The following is a 15068-nucleotide window of genomic DNA, read 5'->3' on the forward strand; positions in this document are numbered from 1 at the left end:
GTAGAAACAGCATTTTCAAAGAGTAGGTTCTTTCAGCAAGTCCACTGCTAGAGGCTGAAATTTCTCCGTGTAGTCTGTCTGTCTGTCTGTCTGTCTCTCTCTCTCTCTCCCTCTCTTTCTGCCCCACAAATGCTCTAGGCCTCTCTATTATTCAGTTTAAATGCCACAGAAGAGGCTTCTGAAACTTTCAGTGGCATACTTGGATTCAGGTGTGACCATTCCACAGGTCAAAAATTCTGGGTAATGCCTTATCTAGTTGTTCTCATGCTATTTATTAGTTCACACAATGTTTTAAAGGTAGTCCCTGTACAGTCCACATTCCACAAATAATGTGATACTATGAGAAGCTAATCAAAAACACACCTAGAATACACAGGATGGGTGAAAACACTTGTTTATTGGTTGTGTGGTCTTTCTTCTGTTTCCCTTCCTTCTTTCTTCTTGTAGACCATTCTTAGTCTTTTGACTCCATCCTGCCTGAGTCCCACAATGTTAAAACTGGCAATGCCATTGTTTTGGCATCAAGTACCTTCAGGGCTAGCCATTATTCATATATGTACCCATAAGATCAAAAGATGGCTCACTAGGCTATTTTAGAGGATTCACAGTAGTGCATTTTTAAGACAAGCTGAGTGTTTACATGCTGATATTTATTATCACTCAGAGCATATCTTAGATGGCAAATATAATATCTAACACTTATAAAGAGCTTATTATTATAGGTCACATTATGCCTAAATTTTAACTATGTTAACACATTTAGTCTCCATAGCAACTCTACCAAGCCAGTACTTATTATTATTATTGCCATTTTTCAGATGAGGAAATTAAAGCCCAGAGAAGTTCAATAATTTATTTGCCTAAAGTCAAAGGGATCTTGAACTATAGGGTCATGGTTCAAACCAGGTGGATTGTTTCCAGAATCCATGCTCTTAGTCACTCTGCTATACAGGCTCTTGATATATTATCTTTTATGTGATCATTATAATGAAAACAAACTACAAACGAGCAAAACTGCTTTCCAACAGGAATGTAAATAGAAAGAAAGAAAATGAATATAAGGACCAGGAAGCCCTATTCTGCTTTAAGTTTAAATTATTCATAAAAGGTGAAAATGTTTGATAGGACTAAGACAAAATATAAAGTATAGTAATTCCTGGAATCAACTGGGCCAAGAAAGGATAATTTTGAAAGTGTTTCCTTTAAGAGAGGTTTAAGATAGTTCTGATTGACAGGGAATATGGACTCATTTTGAAAGCAACGAGAGTCCCATGAAATAATTAGGAGTTATAGGCAGAAGCTTCCAGGAAGAAAAGGATCTGTTTCTCCCAGGCAGAATCCATTTCCAGGTGTTAGTAAGCAGAGGGATGATGAGGTCAGCCAAGTTGTTTGAGTAGGCGCTTAAAGGCTTGGCTCACTTTCACTGCAAGTTTAACACTGCTACTTTGTGCAAGCCCCAGAGCGATGTAGGCAAAATCAAATAGGCTGCCTCAGGCAGCAGCAGTAAGGAGAAATGCTGAAGTTATAATCCAATAAGTGGGCAAAGGGAACTTTGGAGAGTTAATGCAATTGACAAAAATGACAAGAATTAGTCAGAAAGCCCAAGGGACCTCCGTGTTTGTGTTCCTTCAATCCTCCTCCTAATAGTATATCATTTGTTGATGTAATACAGAGGTAAGAGCTCACTTATAGTTTTGTTTTGCATAGAGAGTTAATTTTAAGGAAGGGAAAAATTGCCTGGATCATTTGTTTAAATGTGAACTTTTTCTAATGTATTTATGGGGAGCTTAGTTGATCTAAAACAGGGGTCCTCAATACCCCTGCCACTCACCTGTACTGGTACCATGGCCTGTTGGGAACCAGGCTGCACAGCAAAAGCTGAGTGGAAGGTGAGCCAGTGAAATTTCCTCTGTATTTACAGCCACTCGCCATTGCTTGCATTACCACCTGAGCCTCACCTCCTGTCAGATCAGGGGTGGCATTAGATGTCACAGGAGCACAAACCCTATTGTAAACTGCACATGCAAGGGACTAGGTTGTGTGCTCCTTATGAAAATATAATATCCAATATCTGTCACTGTCTCCCATCATCCCCAATGGGACCATCCAGTTGCAGGAAAACAAGCATAGGGTTCCCACTGATTCTATATTATGGTGAGTTGTATAGTTATTTCATTACATATTACAATGAAATAATAATAGAATAAAGTGCACAATAAACGTAATGCACTTGAATTATCCCGAAACCATTTCCCCACTCCCTGGTCCATGGAAAAATTATCTTCCATGACACTGGTCCCTGGTGCCAAAAAGTCTGGGGACCAGTGATCTAGAAGACAGCCCAGCTCTGAAAGGCAGCTCCTCAATTCAAGCCAATTGCATGCCAGACATTTCACACCACTCAGGAACACATATAGAACAACAGTGTTGATAAATTAATGCTCTATATATCTCTGCTTACCTAGTACATGTGAGATATATATGTATATGTATATACATACATATATATACATATGTATGAGATAAATATGTGTATATGGATTTATGTACATATTAGTTTGTTAGTTTGGCTTCAGTTTATGTGTCCAGCAAATCAGCTATTTTTCCTGGGACTGGTCAATATGGGATAGATTATATTATTACAATAATCAAAAAAATCTAAAATTATGTAACATTGTAATCAATAAAAATAGACCTCTAAATGACATTTTATATAACTTCATATACTATGATCTTGAAAGACAAAGACTAGATCAATTTAATAATTTTTAAAAGGGTAAATGTACATAAACAACACATTTTCTAATTTTTCATGTAACTCACCTTGGATCGGAGCTCAGAATATATGTTGTGACATGCTGTGACAAAGCAAATCTTTACCAATATTTGTTTAAGTCTACGCTAATGAAAACATTTTTGAGGATCTTGATTATTTTTTCAACTATATTATATAATGTAGCTTTCTGAATTCTGATTAGGAATAAAAATAACTGGGTAATTTCATTTCACAAAATATTTAAATTTGATCTATCTCCCACTCTCTCTTTTGCTTAGTCTGTCTTCTCGCTTATTTCTATTTCTCTCCTATTTTTTCTCCCTTACACGTTCTATGTCCTTACCCAATTCTAAAGCCAGACAGAACAAAACAAGTATTCTAAAAGGCAAAAACAAAACTGTTATATTTTTAACATGAAAACTTAATTTATCAATTACTGTTTAGAGAGAAAAAAAAATGAGGAGAACAAGGTTATGCAGTGATATGGTTTGTCTGTGTCTCCACCCAAATCTCATCTTGAATTGTAGCTGCCGTAGTTACCATGTGTCCTTGGAGGGACCTGGTGAGAGGTAATTGAATCATGGGGGTGGGTCTTTCCCGTGCTCTTTCCCATGGTAGTGAATAAGTCTCATGAGATCTGATGGTTTTATAAAGGGGAGTTCCCCTACACAAGCTCTCTTGCCTGCTGCCATGTAAGACTTGGCTTTGACCCTCATTCACCTTCTGCCATGATTGTGAGGCCTCCCCAGCCATGTGGAACTATGAGTCAATTAAACCTCTTTCTTTTATAAATTACCCAGTCTCAGGTATGTCTTTATTAGCACCGTGAGAACAGATGAATACATAGAGCTAAGAGAAAAGTCAGTGGTGATACAGGTTATGTTAATATAGATTAGTAGGCAAGGGCAACTGATGAAATTACATTTTATTTTTAAAAGCTATATGAATTCCTTTTAGGTAACCTGCAGTATATGGAGAAGCGGGGAAAAATTTAATACCCTTAGCCTCACTTTCTTCTAAGATGTTTTCAATCCCAGTTTTATTGCTGTGTTTTTTAATTGCTTTTATTTTGTTTGGGGTAACAAATTTTAAACATTGTTTTTTTTCTTTTTCCCGGTGTCAAAAATAATGATGTCTTTAGTGCAGAGATAAATTTTAAAATCTGACATTTTAAAGCATGGATAGTCAACTCTTTCAATTAGTTCTCTCAGTTTTCCCAAACAGTTCTCTCAGTAGAAATTAGCAAAAAAATCTGAAATTCTCTATGTCTTAGTAATTTTTACCTTGAATAATACATTACAATAACTGTGTTTTCTCTCCAAAGGCTAATTTCTAACACAGCAAAAACATTCTATGTTTAGTTTTACCACAGAGATCAAATTTTTAAATTGAGAAAATATTTTTAATTTGCTGGTTTTAGAAATAAAAACTAGTAATTAAGCAGAAATAGGTCTTAAAAATCGATTAATAATTATATATTGTAGCTTATCTATATATTTAAATACTTTATCCATTAATTTGCCTAATTTTATACCCTACCTAATTTATTTTATATAGAAATCTCACTGTTTCTTCACAAATTTTGAATAGTTTTTTTTAACTTAATTTTCTTTTAACATACAAAGATATCTTAGACTCTTTGTAATTGTATGAGATGAGATAATTAGACATATATGTAATTCTTAAATTTTTTAAAAAAGTACTATTTACAATAGAATAGGTAAATTGGGTTAAATGCTTGGTAAATTCAGCTGAAAATGGATTGAATTATCCAATTATAATTAAGACATTAAGTAGAAAAATATATTTGAAGACATCTCTGATTTCTGAGATGAAAGAACAAGGTAGGTAGAAATAGATTGTCATAATCAGAAGTTCAAGTCTTTAATTTGCAATTTTGTGTTTGTTAGAACAATTGTGGAAGAAACTAACACTTTGATCTGTTATTTGGTAGTTAATATTAAACCTTCTATCAACTCACTAGCTCTAAAGTTGATTGATTTCAAGGACTTCCTCTATTCTGTAGACCCACACCTACAATTCTTATTTTCTCTATGATTCTATCAACCTCTAAATATACTGTAGAATAGCCTGTCATATAACAGCTTGACCAAACATATCTACTCCCTGTTCTACTTATCTGTCTGGCTTCTGCTTTTAACAATCTCTAAAACTATTAAGGCTAAGGTTCTAATGGTCAATAGTTTTAACTTCATTACCTGAGCTCTTCAAATTATTTGACTTAGTAACCAATCATTTCTCCCCCAAATCCTCAACTGTCTCACTTGTAGATCCATAATTTCTTCTTTTCTACCCTATATCTGATTATCCTTTTCATTCTCCTTTTTAGAGTCTTCCTTCTAAACCTGACCTCTAAATCTTGGCTGGTTCCTGGATTATGTTCCCTTTTAAAACTTAACTTTCATTTCCTCTGTGATCATCTGTTCCAAAGCTTTAAATATCACATGTGTGACAATGACTTCCAAATGTATATTTCTAACCCAAACCTCTCCTCTCAATTTCAGGTTTGAATAAGCAGCTGTCTAATTGACATCTTCAATTGGATGGCTCACTGGAATTATACATTTAACAGTTAAAAATGCATTATTTATTCCCTTTCTGCCCCATTAAAGTAAACTGAAAATTAAATACATCTCTGTCTCTCCCTTAGGCTATTGCATTTTTAATTTGTGCTACCATCATTCCATAACTTTGGGGGAAAATAAAGTTATGACTCAACCTTGATGCATCCAAGATGACTTGTCCTCACTCTCAACATACCAACTACCAGCAGGTCAATTCTCTAAAATAATTTCACCATTTCTCTTAATTTATGCTGTTCCCACTGCAAGCTCAGTCACCACTCTTTCCTGAACTACCACAGGATCCTCCTTCTTGGTCTTCTTGCCTCTTCTCCATGTCTCTCCAATATGTCCTCCACACAGAGAGGCCAATAAAATCCTTGAAAAATATAAATCTAACTATGTCATTCCCCTGCCTAAAATCTCGATGTCCTGATGTACATAAAGCACGATTCAGAATCCCTATCATGTCGTGTAAGACGTATGTGGATGTTCTCTGGCCCACCTTTCAAACCCATCTGAAAACCACTCTCTTTTGCCTTCTACGGTCAGCCACACTAGTCTTGTCGTATTCTGCTCCCTTTTTCTGAATATATTTTTATTTTTATTTTTCCCAAGCTTCCTTTTCACCTTTCAGTTTTCACCTTTCACATTTCAGCTGGCTGAAATGCCAGCCCCTCTATGAGACTCTCTTGGCCACTTGAAGTTCCTCCTCCCTGATATTATCTACGTCTATACCCTGTTCATTTTCTTCAACAGAGTTAATGTGATTGGATTTGTGTATTTCCTACTTAAATTATTTTTGTTCATCATCTTTAGTTTCTGAAGATAGTTTACTTATTCACATATATGTATCCAATGTATAAACATGGCATTTAATATATAATAGGCACTCAATAAGTATGGGTCAAATGAATCAATGACACCTAGGGTAAATAGAAAAAATAGCTATAGTCTTCATATATAGAAAGAAACTTGTTAGGGCATAAAAGATGCTTCGATACAAAAACAAAATCTTCTAACTTTAAGATTTTACCCTTTTTAGTCAAAGGTATGTTATTCACTTAAATGTGAATAGACCTTTTTTTATCTCTAAGTAATTAAGTGATTATGGGGTAGGAGGATAGACCTTTCTGGAATCTGGTGAAACACGTTCCTAGAGAGGACAGACAATTCAGTATATTTACTATATATACCTAAGTTGTTTCTAAAAAGCCTGGTCTAAGATAATAACTATGAAATTTGGCCCAAAAAGTCTTCTGTGGACCCAATGCAGTTCTCTGGGTCCAGCTTGATTTAATTACCAAGCCACATTGTGCTGCAGAATTTTTCAAAGTTCTGTCTCTGAGAAAACACACTATGTTAATTTTGGGTTAAAATAGTCAGAGTTTCTTGCCTTAAACCCAACAGAATGGTCATGTCAAGGAAGGAGCATTATCCTCCATAGCATTTCATATATAACACGCTTACATGAAACATTCCCCAACTATCCATCCAATGATATTTAGAGCATTTGCTGTTTTCTTGTACTTTTCTTTTTTTTTTTTTCTTTTATTGTAATTATTATTATTATTATTATTATTATACTTTAGGTTTTATGGTACATGTGCCCAATGTGCAGGTAAGTTACATATGTATACATGTGCCATGCTGGTGCACTGCACCCACCAACTTGTCATCTAGCATTAGGTATATCTCCCAATGTTATCCCTCCCCCCTCCCCCCAACCCACAACAGTCCATGGATGAAATTGGAAATCATCATTCTCAGTAAACTATCGCAAGAACAAAAAACCAAACACCGCATATTCTCACTCATAGGTGGGAATTGAACAATGAGAACACATGGACACAGGAAGGGGAACATCACACTTCTTGTACTTTTCTTGATTTAATTTGAAATAGTTGGAAGTTTGCAATAAGCCTAGCTAATATAAAACTTTAATTAATTGGAAACCATAAATGGTAAAACACAATTTCCTGATTATATGTGCAGTTTAAAATGATTTGAAATGTTCTAAAATGCCCAACCCAAGAAAATTGTTGCATGCACTGTAATAAGAAGCACTGTAGAATACCATTGCCAGGGTTTGCATAGGATTTTAGCATTTGGTACACCATACTATAGTGTTTAAACAATACACTATGGCACAAGCAATTTGGAAAATAATGAAAAAACATTACTAAATTCCAAGTTTATTTAACACAAGATTGCCTAGATATTATTATAATAATAAAGGAGTAGTATTTTCTAAAAGGTGTTTTTAAAAAACATGAATTTAAATTTGGTTTAGAAGGTTTTTTTTATTGATCTAGGGTCTATATTATTTATATAAAAGGTGACCAAACATAGGTTAAAGCCATAAAGCATCATTAGATGATTGAATGTTACTAGGTAATTCCTACTACAATGAGCTAGCCTCAGGCCAGTACTAAAAGAGAGAGATAAAAAAATTGTAATTTCTACCTCTCTTTTCTTTACCTTCTCTTTTACTCAAAAATCTCTCTCCCTAAAAGAACCCAAAACATGATGTGGATTGTGTGTTTGTTGGGGTGGAGGGTGGCTGTTAAAAAACCTCTCTGAATATTTATACCTATTCTAATCTTGGTCTCTGGAATTCATTGCATTTCTTGGCTATGCCATTTATTTGACCCTTCCATTAGTTTTAATATTTTACCTGGTGTGTTTACTTCATATACTTTTTTTTGACTCTTAAAGATATATGGTATAGATATTAAGAACATGGGCTTGGAATTTAACTACCTAGATTTAAATTTTAACTCTACAAACCATATAGCTTTGTTCAAGTTACTTCATCTCTGTGTCTCAGATATTTCATCCGTAAAATGTGGGTAATTATAGTACCATATGTATGTCATAGGGATGTAGTACTAGAAATTATTATTATTATTTTATTTTTACATTTTTAAGACTGTGTCTCACTCTGTCACCCATGCTGGAGTGCAGTGGTGCGATCTCAGCTCACTGCAATGTCCGCCTCCCAGGCTCAAGTAATCCTCCTCAGCCTCCCGAATAGCTGGGACCACAGGCATAGGCCACCATGACTGGCCAATGTTTTTTTGTATTTTTTGTAAAGACGGGGTTTCCCTTTGTTGCCCAGGCTGGTCTTGAACTTCTGGGCTCAAGCATTCACCCGACTCTGCCTCCCAAAGTGCTGGGATTACAGTCGTGAGCCATCGCACCCAGCCAGCAATTATTATTATCATTACTCACTATTGTTATACACTTAGAAAATTATTTATTTATCCAGAAAGAACACATATAACTTAAATGCAGGGACACTATGTCCCAATTATCCAGCAGGGTTATACACACTAGGTACTCTGTATGTATTAGATGAATGGAAGAGAGTGGAAAAAATAAATAGAATATGAAAAGAGAATGAATCGTTGGCATCTGGAAACGACGGGGCATAGACTAAGAGAAAACCAGTAGGAAGTGGAAGGTGGACACAGGAGTTGTGTAGAGGAGAGAGCAAATAGCCTAAAGATTTGATACACTCAGTTCCATAATCAATAATTAAATATTTGCTATCATATTCATTCTTAGATTGCAGAGCTATGCCTATTTGTGTAGTAGACACTTAAATCTGACTTCAAGTCTCAGTGCTTCCACATAACAACATCCTCTCTATCGCTTTTTCTCTCTTCCTCAAATCCTACCACCCCTAATACATAGAATTTTGAGCATACAGCAGTCCAAATACAGATTCAACTGCAATTAACATATTATTGCCTTTATCCTCATTCACTTCTCCTCACTAGAAAACTTGCATTTCACAACTAAAAGTTGAATTTATAATCCTGACTGATAAACTAATCTGACTGGAGGTGATTGTATTCTTCAGTTCTTTTTCTTTTCCAAACAGCCATTGCTTCTATTTGTTTCCATTATGTCGTAGCTATTCTATAGTTCCTTTCTTCATGTCCTCTACTCAGAGTTTTACCCAACTTTTGGATACTGTGGCAGTAGGGCAGGAAGCAGAAGGGAAAGGGTACCTGCAGAAGTATAGTGGGCTGTTTCTCCTTTCCACTGGGGAACACGGTGGGCCTCACAGCCTGGCTATTTATCACTCACCCTTTATGTTTGCAGGCTGCCATTCCCATCAGAGCCTGCTGGTTCAAGATTCTAGAACTGTGTGCATTAGAGGGGGCAGAGTTAAGTATCTGAATTAATAAAGAATAGAAATTTGGCCTCCCTTGACTTAGTCATTTTATTTATATTTCTGGAAAATACCTTTAAACTACTTTCAATAGTCACTTGTAGGAGGATTATTCAATGGCCCTTGATGTTTTTGAAATAAATGTACTTAGTTGTTAAGGGGCCCCCTTCAGTGAGCATATACAGGTATAAGGCTCTTAAGAATTCACATTATAATCTTCTGGGATATTGTTATTATCATGGTTTCCTAGCAGAAGTCATAATTTGTGTACCCAAGAGAAAATCTGGAGTTTTTCCCAATTGGTATCTGGATTGCTCTCTCTTATATTAGCACCTAGTAGAGAAAGTCAGAATTAGGCTTGGCAGATACATGAAACGCCTACTGATTTCTTTTTGTCACCAGAATTGATTCTTGCTGTCAGCATCATGCCATAATTTGTGTGCTTCTATATGCACATGTACATTTGCTTTATTACATTTCAATAGGAAGCGTTTAAAAATAGACTTCACTTCGCGCTATATCATTATTGTCAATATCTGTGGCAGGGATATGGAAATAGACACTAAGTAGACAATTGGTTTTGACAATATAATCTAAACATTGTGTCATTTGTGCTTATTTTAGATGAAAACATGCATTTCCCTGGCAAGAAGGAAAAATGTATGTTAATTAAAAGACCCAACTCTTATTCAAATTCTAAAAATGAGTAAATTACTATAGAGGCATATATATGAAATGCCTTAATAAAAAGAAAAATTTTTAAAACCTTACAAGTCAAAACCCAATGTTTACTTCATTTTTAAATTACTTTGTTACCATTCTCTGATTGTTTTTATTGTCGTTAATACCTTAGAAGCTTTTATGTTTTTATTTCTATTTGGTTTTGTTTGATTTTTTAAAAAATATAATAGCATCTGGCTAGATTTCATCTTTTTTGTTTGTTGTTTTCAAACTAAAACCAAATTTTGAGCCTAGACACTTGCCAATCAATTCTTGTTCTGGTGTAACTATACATGTATTATGATTGACAAATTAAAACTTTACAACATTCATCAGACTATGAGATGCACTCTCAGTGGAAGAAGTAACTAAAATACCTCAATAACATCTAGTCAGATATGTGCATGTGTTAAGGGCAACCATAACACAATATTATCAGAAGTGAAAGTCAAGATCCCCGAGGAAGATGATCTTCTAATCAAAATAACCTGGAGATGGACTTCAGGAAACTATTAGCCCTTAGCTATTTCCTGAAATCTCAAAAATTGGAACTGGATCTGAGCTTTAGAAGGGATTAGAAAGTAGGAAAGTAAAAAGATAAAATATTAATGCATATTGTGAAAAGAAACATCTTACATACAGAAAACTGTGTTAATAATCTGCAAGTTTTTATATTAGTGTGTCCCACTAGCAGCAGAGAACACAAACTCACCAGCTTATCCCTGAATAACATTACATAAATATGTTGGGTACCTGGAGAAAGTCATTGTTATTATCAGCATATGTTGGTTCACAGGTGATTTTATTTTTGCTATTACAAAGTGTTGACAGAATGTAGTTATCATCCTACTGGAATAATTAAATTCATGCATATGTAAAAAATCATGTTAAATCCTTTGCTCTCATCATCTCATTTAATCGTTACATCAAATGTATGAGATAGTATTGTTTTTGCTATTTTTTTCAACCAAGAAAATTAAGGTTTAGAGAGGTGGCACAGTTATAACATGCAGTCAGAAGTGTAAATCTGGTCTGATTCCATAATCCATGCTCTTTATTCACTTGCTATTCTCATGAGGAGCCACTAATCCTTTTACCTAACAACAACTAGAGACTAAAAGCAATGATCAAGGATTGTTTCAATAACTTCCAGGATTCAATATAGACAAGAGTTGAGAAAAACAAACAGCAAATTCGCAGTCTGGGTGGAGAATGAAAAGGAACATGAGGATTCTTTCTTTTTTTTTTTCTTTTTAGATGGAGTTTCACTCTTGTCACCCAGGCTGGAGGGCAGTGGCATGATCTCAGCTCACTGCAACCTCTGCCTCCCAGGTTCAAAGATTCAAGTGATTCTCCTGCCTTGGCCTCCAGAGTAGCTGGGACTACAGGACCATGCCACCATGCCCAGCTAATTTTTGTATTTTTATTAGTAGAGACAGGGTTCCACCATGTTAGCCAGGCTGGTCTCGCACTCCTGACCTCAAGTGATCTGCCCGCCTCATCTTCCCAAAGTGCTGGGATTACAGACGTGAGCCACTGTGCTCACCCGAGATAATTTTTAATAAAAGAATAGGACTTTGTGGTTACTCTCTACGGAGATAAAATATAGCCATGCCTAATATTATAACAGCTTGCAGCGTGAACCATTTACATGTAAAAGCTGCATATTCTTCCTTCAGTTTCACCTGAGCAGTTATATTTTACCTATCCCCTGGTGCCCAAAAAATCTGGTCCAGGGAATGCTTTCCCCCCATGTGTTCCCAGCAATGTGCTCTTATTACGATTGTACACAGTCTGTGACCTCCTCATGACCTCTTTTTGTGCTGCTGTTGAATAAGGAAATAATCAAAGGGAGGAAGAGGGAGTTCTGAGCCTGCTTGGTGGGTAGTTCTGTGGTTTGAAGTTCTCCATCCCTAACACTAAAGCCAGGGAATGGGGTCTCCAAGAGAGCCACTCCTAGAGATCAGGATGGCTAGAAGAGAACAAGGCACATAACTCTTTTTCAGATCTCTGGTTAGACTTAGGTAATGTGCCATAGCACCTATGTAAGCAAGAGAAAAAAATAATCATGTGGACTGAATAGCTGCAAAAAGAGAGGGCAGAAATGGGGCAACCTGTATCTCATCTTTTGGCATGGCAAGGATGTGTGAGTTCCCCATAGGTTAAATGGATTTGCCAAAAGATATCCAGACTTGAGCTATTTTGTGTATGCCATAATCAACAGGGAGACCTGCTGTAAGGGGACCTGGGAGCAAGGACTCTACTAATTTAGGATGAGCAAGAGAGGATGAGCTGGAGACACATTTTCTGTATCAGGGTCTGTGAATGGGAATGGGATGTCCTGAATGCAGACTTTACCTACAGAAGGGATTGCTGACATTTGATACCTGTGTCAGTGAATAGTGACAGCCAGCAGTCACAGTTAGATAAGCAGTCACTATAAAGATGGAAACAAGGAGACTTCAACAAACATAAAAACAAAGTGGAATATGTTTTCTTACTTTCTATATCAATGCATTTCCTGTTTATACCCCTCTGTATTCATTCATAATTCATAATATTTCATGTGTAATAATGTAGAATGACGGGAAAAGGATTAACTATTAGAAAAAAGAAGAAATAAGGGGGTTAGAGAAACTATAAAATGCTGTAATTAAAATGCCAGAATAAAAGAGCAAAAGGAATAGATCACAAATATTAATTAGTTATGTATTAGAATAAAACTTTTCTGAGCTGAAGAAGAGCATAACTCTGTTCATCAAAAGGGTTACATGAATAAAGTTACCCAGAGTATGTTCATAACATTTTAGAATTTGAAGGATAAAGAAAACATTTACAAGCACCTTAAGCAAGTAATCTAAAGGAGGAATATTTGGTCAGATTTCATAATTTACCTCTTCAGAACCAATTTTCAGAGAAAAATAACGTTTGTCAGTTGAATGTTGAGTGGGAAATGACTCCAGAATTCCTAGCTCAATCACATTTCCATTCATAAATGAATGTAACAGACACCAATACCCAAACATTTATATAAGTCTTTTGATCTTGAAAATTACTCATTTTAATAAAAAATTAATTTAAAAAATTCTTATTGTAGAGAATGTTTTCAGCCACAATAACAGAAATCCTGACTCAAAGTGACTACGATACATATCTCTGTGTTTTTTCATACAACAAGAAGGGAGAGGTAATGTAGGCTTCAGGCTTGATAAAAATAGCTCAGTGTTATCATTTTAAAAATCTCATTTTTTTCCGTCACGTTATTTTGCTGTTCTTGGTACTGGTTTGACCTCACTCTGGTAATAAATACTGGTTGTGATGGTCATAGCCAATGTCCAGAGAAAGAAAAAAGCCAACTTTTCTTGTGGTTATATCTTAAGAGAGAAGACGCTTTTTCTGGAAGCTCTCTGAAGGGATATCCTTTTATATCCCATTAAATAGAATTGGGTCACTCACCATCCCTGAAAGAGTCTCTAGTTGGCTTGGATTACCCATCTTGGGTGGAATAAATATTGAGGAATCAATTGTAATGTTCACTATGGTCTTCCAACAACTAGAAAATAAACTAAAATACAGAATTGAGAAAATGTATGGAATATAAAGATTAATAGCAATTACTAAAATTGAATATAAATAGAATGAATTGTAAATATTTGTTTAAAATATGGCGATAGAATAGAAATTTTCAAAATTGTTCATCAAAAGCAAACATAATATAAAAACACAAGCAAATAATTTCGTTTCTTAGTTTTCAGATAACACCAATGAAAATGTGTAAATAATATAACAAATGGATCATAACTACTGAAGTTAATGAAGGATTTTAAAAAATCACTAGAGTAAAAGATTCAAAGAAAGACAACATTATATATCACAAAAGATATAAAACAAAACAGCTTAAAAGCATAAAGCAAGATGACAGGAGTAAGTTATTACAATAAATATAAATAGATGTAATTTTTCTATTAAATGGCATACAGTTTAATTTTGAGTTAAAAATAACATACAGCTATATACAGTCTACAAGAGACAAAGGTAATACAAGGTGAAGCAAAAAGGTTAGATAAGAAAGAGGAGAGAGATATTCTTTGGGGAGAAAATATCTGGTGGCTGCTAAAGGGCTCCACAGCCTTCAATTCTGGTGGCTCTCAGGCACACTCCGCCAGCCTGAGGTTGTGCTGCAGATTACTTTGTTTCCATGTTCTCTCTCTCGTTGCTACTCATTTATGTCGTTGCTTGAAATTCCCAAAAGCAATCCTCATAGGTATACTAAATAGGAGAGTAGTTTATTGAACTTGAAGCAAAAATTAAATGTTGCATTATTTACAACTGCTTATCTATATATCTCTTCCTTTTTTTCTAAGACTTGCAAATAAAAATAGCTTAAAGCAAGGAATGCCGAGTGTTAGAAATTCAGGTGGTGAAGGTCCTTTGAATAGTTCTGGTTATTAATAAAATTACTGAATGCTTCTCACACATCTTTGAACATTCCAAATATGACATTGAAAAAGTTAGAGAAAAGTCTACTTTTTCTCAGGATTTTATGAGCTTTGCTCTCCTATTTTTAGATCATATTTGTTGCTTCACTGTGTTTATTTTTTTTTCCTTGGTTTGGATCATGTGTTCTCAAAGTCATATTTACTAGAGGGGAAGAAATCACAATGGAAAGTGAGTTGTGGATTGGGAATAAAAGGGAATTGGAGATAGGGGAAGCACTTAACTGATGCTGCAAAATTGCTAAGGTGCAGTTTCATAGGGCTGAATTTACCCTAATCAAGCACACATGGTATTTTAGTTGTTGAAATTG

At 35.2% G+C, this 15068-nt stretch overlaps 1 protein-coding gene across 14 annotated transcripts in view; it reads left to right on the top strand.

Moving 5' to 3' along the window:
• The window catches only part of DGKB (diacylglycerol kinase beta), a 738724-nt gene that overhangs the window by 75916 nt on the left and 647740 nt on the right, over positions 1-15068 (top strand). The gene's annotated exons all lie outside the window — the stretch shown is intronic.

This window comes from Pongo pygmaeus, chromosome 6, assembly GCF_028885625.2.
Source record: "Pongo pygmaeus isolate AG05252 chromosome 6, NHGRI_mPonPyg2-v2.0_pri, whole genome shotgun sequence".
NCBI classification, from domain to species: domain Eukaryota; kingdom Metazoa; phylum Chordata; class Mammalia; order Primates; family Hominidae; genus Pongo; species Pongo pygmaeus.